The sequence below is a fragment of the Erpetoichthys calabaricus genome, chromosome 13, assembly GCF_900747795.2.
Source record: "Erpetoichthys calabaricus chromosome 13, fErpCal1.3, whole genome shotgun sequence".
Classification (NCBI taxonomy): Eukaryota; Metazoa; Chordata; class Cladistia; order Polypteriformes; family Polypteridae; genus Erpetoichthys; species Erpetoichthys calabaricus.
The window spans coordinates 120,504,180-120,510,179 of record NC_041406.2 but is presented as its reverse complement, the minus strand read 5'-3'; positions in this window follow the sequence as shown (position 1 = coordinate 120,510,179).

Sequence of the window (6,000 nt, the reverse complement as noted above, 5' to 3'; positions counted from 1 at the left end):
CAGAACATAAATATTTGTAAATAAACTAAATTTAAAAATGTATATGCTATAGTTAGCATATTTACTGAATATACACATTCACTGTATAAAATAAGTTTATAATCATATGTTTAATCATAAATTTAATATTTCAGTGATCCTTTATCATGCCCAATTTGTTTATATGCTGTTCTGTTTTGCTGCGGTGGGTTGGCACCCTGCCCAGGATTGTTTCCTGCCTTGTGCCCTGTGTTGGCTGGGATTGGCTCCAGCAGACCCCCGTGACCCTGTGTTCGGATTCAGCGGGTTAGAAAATGGATGGATGGATGTTCTGTTTTGTATACAATTATAAACATTTAATTTAAAAAGTGTGGGCGAGAGGGAGCTGTGGATGGTCAGGGAGGCCTGGTCAGCACAGTCCAATGTGTTATTGCATCCACACACAAGCCGTCTTAGAGTTCTCCAGGGTACAGTAATGCTGATGCTGTTCTGAGGTTTCTCAAGTAAGGAAGACAGAGGTTTTGAGGTAAAGTAGTGAAACTCACTAATCGTGATGAGTCACTAATTGTGGGACTATGGGATGGTGACATGGTAACGTCTAAGAATTTCACTGCACTCCATGACAATAATGACCTTATAAGCCTATAAAAAATAACTGCATTCAGTATGGGGTAATGATTTTAAGTTTTTTTTTTAAGTTTTTTTTTTTTTAATTTAAGTTTACAAACAAGCAAATAAATAACAAGAGTAAGCAGTATGACAACATTGAACAAACATCATGGAAGTGGTAGGCCTAAATATAGAAATACATAAAGGACAACACTAAGCTTAAAACTGACAGAAGTAATGTGTGACCACAACCAGCAACATGGGATTTGTGAGTTAGTTATTGGTAGAGATACGAGATGTGTTTGGCCCAGTCTTTCAGTTATTTGCAGTTATACACACTGTGATTGACTTGATCATTCAAATCTTGATAGAGATTATGGGCTGTTACTGGCCCAGACTTTCAATTCTTGGCTACAGTATGTGTTATAATTAAATCCTTCAGTTCTTAGTAGAGATACGGGTCATGACTGGCTCCATCTTTCATTTCTTGTCTGTGGAAATGAGGTGTGATTTGCCTGAATATTCAATTCTTGAATGACTTCACTGGCTGCTACCAAAAATTGCCTTTACTTCTGATTGCTCATGGGCACAGTGTTTTCTACTTTAATAGGAGATGGCCATTTGGGACAGTCATTTATGAGATGACATATTTCCTCCTTTGTTCATGGTACTTTCATTCATGGCTCTCTGTGGCTGAGCAGTAATTCTTCTGTATTCTTTCAATTGTCTCTCTTGCTGCCATATATAGAGCATTCAGCAGCATCACAAGCTTGCATCAGGTGACACCAAAAGATGGGGTGACTATCTATAAAATGTTTGTACAGTGTTTTGTGCTGAAATCAAAGGAGGAAGCCCAGCTTGGTGAGAATGGTCCAGTGACCACAGGCTGAATTCTCTAAGGCACAGGTGTCGGACTCCGGTCCTCGAGGGCTGCAGTGGCTGCATGTTTTCATTCTAACCATATTCTTCATTAGTGAGCTGTTTTTACTGCTAATTAACTTCTTTTGCTTTAGTTTTAATTAACTTGGCTCAGGCCCCTTAATTGTCTTTTTTTCCTTAATTAGTAGCCAAACAATAATGAGACATCAAACAAGCCACCATATGACCAGCTCACCTGTGCCCATCACACAATATCTGAAAATAAAGAAAGGTGAAGGTCTCAGTAAGGTTGATCTCTCAGGTCACCAAAACATTTTGACGGTGTTCTTAGAAAAAAACAGAAAAATCGACAAATTTGGAAGTATCTGCTGTGGCAGAATGGGAGCAGCAACAAGCCATTGAATTAAATAACGGGCTTAATTAACAGCAAGAAGCAGCTTCTCATTAAGAAACTGTTTGAAGTGAAATTGGTTGGAGTTTGAAATCCTAGTTTAGCTGGTCATCTGTTGGCTTGTTTAATGTCTCATTTCTGTTTGGCTGCCATTTAATTAAGAAACAAATCAATTCAGAGGACTGAATCCTTAAAAACCGGGTTATTGAAATGAAGGGAAAAGGAGTTAATTAGCAGTGAAAACTGCTCACTGATTAGGAAAAGGGTTAGAATGAAAACCTGTAGCCACTGCGGCCCTCCAGGCCTTGAGTTCGACACCCCTGCTAAGGGGTGAAACAATTGAATGCCGGCACAACATGAATAGTGGGAATTACCAAGTTTCATTACACAGCTTAAAGTATGATCAGCTTTTCGTTAAGGAGCTCTATTCATCAAGTCACCCAGGGGCCTTGGTTGCTGCACTAAGTGATACCAACCCCATTGACGCCACTGACTGTAATAAAAGACCCTGAAGAAGCTTTCTAAAGCCTGAGACCTCCCCACTTTTCATACAGCAGCAGTTCTATGAAAATGCCATTTTCTTAACACTTGTTTAAGATGCACTTCTCTTAAGAGAAAGAAACACTCCATCGAAAATGTTATGGGAAGGAGTCCCTGGATAATCTTATTAATTGTCTGGGGTCCTCCAGCTGCTAATACAATATAATTTCTACAAGAAGACTGACGCCTTAATGACATTTGCAAAAGAATAAACTTCTGTTAGGGAGCAGAGACCCTCCCAATGTCAGCACTGGAGGGACTGGGCCTTATAAAGTAGAGGCTGGTATCTACTGTCTTGCAGTATTTCTGAAACTTTCTCGGCTTGTTACACAGCATTGCGTCACCACCAACTAATGGCTTTGTTTTCCTATCTGAGCATGAAAATATTTAGAAGTCCTTGTAGCAGTTGAGAAGTCATGTATGTGCAGAGTCCATAAACTTCTCTCTGAGGTGCCTTGCTGCCAACTTGACTGTGCTGGAGTAGTATTTTTACACACAGAATCAATTAGACCAATCTAATTAGCCTTATTAGTTGCCACTTTCAGTTCAAGAAGGATGCTGTATAAAATGCAGACTGACTAACCCCTGGGTCAGCTAGTGCTTTAGAGTGAGCAGTACCCCCTCCTGGCATTCCTTCTATGTGGAGTGGCACTGTGTTCTCCGTGTTCATGTAGGGTTCTCCTGCAGTCCAGAGTAGTTCAATAAAGTGGGAGCTTTAAGTTACCCCAGCATGATTCTACCTTATATGGAGTGATGCCCCTTGCACCACGAGCCTTACGAGTTCCTGCCTTACACCAATTACTGTCAGGATAAACTGTGGCTTCATGTGACCCTGACCAGGTAAAGGCATTTTAAAAAATGCATGGGATGACAGACTGCACGTCAGTGTGGCCTTCAGCGGGTTGGCTGTTAACTCAAGTCTGTTCATCATATTCTTGATAAAGCCGCTGAGTTATGAATTATTTATACCAACATTAATCAGGGCAACACTCTGCACACATTGCTTCAGCACTGTATGTCTGGGCAAACACGCACATTGAAGAAGACTTTCAAGACTGTGCAAAAAAAATAAAGAGACTTGGTTGTTTCATCATAACCCAGACATCTATAACACCCCAAGTGTGTTTTACAGGAGGCCATAAAAATAGCCGCTGATCCCAAGCTGAGGATCACTCTGAGCAGGGCCTGGGGAATCTGACAAATGACAGAGCTGCTGTTTCCAGTGCACCTCTTCTTGTACTTCACCAAACCTGCTTTATACCAAGACTGCTGGGACTCAGTGTCTCTGGATCCTGCCCTGTTCTGGCAGAAAGGCAGCACTGCAGAATTGTGGCTACATAAGTGGAACAATTTGGTGGGTTAGTCATATTCTGGTCTGAGGTCAGTAGCAGTTTTAGCTAGTTTGACACAGGGTGCCACCTCATTTACATTTCATGGGAGCCTCTCTATATGCGAAGAGAAGCTCAGCAGATTTCTACGTGCTTTCACAGGGAATATTGTGAACAGGCTCATTAAAAAAGCAAATGAGATTAGTAAAGTAATAAATTCTTCAAAATGTCCCCTCTGAGAGCAATCTTTCTGTACAGATTGCCGACAAGAAGCATTTCTGCATTTAGCAGCAAAGACAAATGTACTGGTCGTGAAATGAATTTCATCTGTTCTATAAACATTCAGGTTGTCTCTCCAGCAGCCCATCTAGAAATGAATGAAGAATTGATTGGCTCCAGCCTACGACCAATCAGTCAACTTCCCACTGAAGGTTAAGAGTATAGTCATAGTGAAAGGTAAGAGGAAATGTTTAGTAAAGTCACCTCTCCCAGATTTCAGCCAGAACTGGCTGAACTGTGGAGCCCAGAAATCACCAGGAACCCTGAAAACATTGAAAAGCCAAAATGTAGTTCAGCCAGGTAAGTCTAATCAAAGCAAAAATAGAATATTTTATTCTTAATAATCTACATGAAGCTACAACAATGTAAACAGAGAGACAGTTACCATAAATGAGAATTTGCTGCCAATTGTCTGCCTGTCACATAAATCCTACAGCTGACAAGAAACAAAACAAAATCTGGGCTCAGTTTCAAAAGATCAAGGGCCATAAGTTCACATAATGATGCCACTGAATTAGAGGGTGAGTTGAGGGAATTCTCACACAAACATTAAAGTAATGATGTGATTGATTTCAAATGGACAAAATAGAAATGGAAATGTGGGGAAATGCATTTCTCACCCCCCCCCCCCACCAAAGACTCAATTAGGTGGTTGACTGTTTGTTTGGCACAGAAGGACTAGATATTTCTGGAGCTGCTCAACTCGGCTCCATCAAAGAGCTGAATTGAGACTCAAGGAACTCCAATAATGGGAACATAAAGCCTTCAATGGAGCTTACTACACATACCATGATAAGGAAAATCCCCCTTAAATGAAAGGATGATGATATGAGGGGCCCCAAATCCATCCATCCATCCATTTTCTAACCCGCTGAATCCAAACACAGGGTCACGGGGGTCTGCTGGAGCCAATCCCAGCCAACACAGGGCACAAGGCAGGAAACAATCCTGGGCAGGGTGCCAACCCACCGCAGGACACACACAAACACACCCACACACCAAGCACACACTAGGGCCAATTTAGAATCGCCAATCCACCTAACCTGCATGTCTTTGGACTGTGGGAGGAAACCGGAGCGCCCGGAGGAAACCCACGCAGACATGGGGAGAACATGCAAACTCCACGCAGGGAGGACCCGGGAAGCGAACCCGGGTCTCCTAACTGCGAGGCAGCAGCGCTACCACTGCGCCACCATGCCGCCCCGGGGCCCCAAATGAATTTATGAATTGTAGCTTTCCTCTGTTCCATCATGCAGATGTAGTGGTGTAATGAAATCATTCAGATGACCCCACTTAAGGTGGTACAATGAGATAAAGGATTCCAGAAGTGAAAATCTAAGGGTTTGATGCCAGATTCCTGATTTTAGTTTCAAATGGCAGGGAGTGCACAACAGAAGAAAAGTCATTCCAAGCTTCAGTCTGAGTGCAAAGAATTTCAAGCGGTAGAGAAGAAGCTTCAACAGACCCTTGCATGCAAAAAGAAGCTTGAAGATGAGAAAGCATTTTGCAAATTGTTCAATATGCTTCTATTGCACAAGTTTCTATTGCTTTTTCTGAGCCAGTGGCAGCATGTCATTTTGGTCTTGTTTGTTTTACCCCAGCTCTGAACCACAAAGCAGAACAACTGCAGCATTGTCAGGCACAAAGGAACCACTAGCAGTTCACCTGCATTTTTCCAGTCTGATCCACCCAGCTCTCCTATCATCTTTTGCCAGCTGTCAAGATGTACATGTTAATAGCAACTCTATTGTCAGAAGCTTGAGCCTTCAACTTGAAATTGCAAATCGTCTTGTATCCTGATTGCAACCTGCTTGCCTTCCAGAGATGTTATGGACATTGCAAGGAAAGCCTCATCAGTTTGTGAGAATCATTAAACTAGATAATAATAAATAATTACTTCCAGTATCATTGGTCAAAAGTGCTGAGGAAGGACTTTGTGTCACTAGTTTAAGCTTTTCAGGACCTCAACCACTAAAGCATTCATCTCAGGACTGC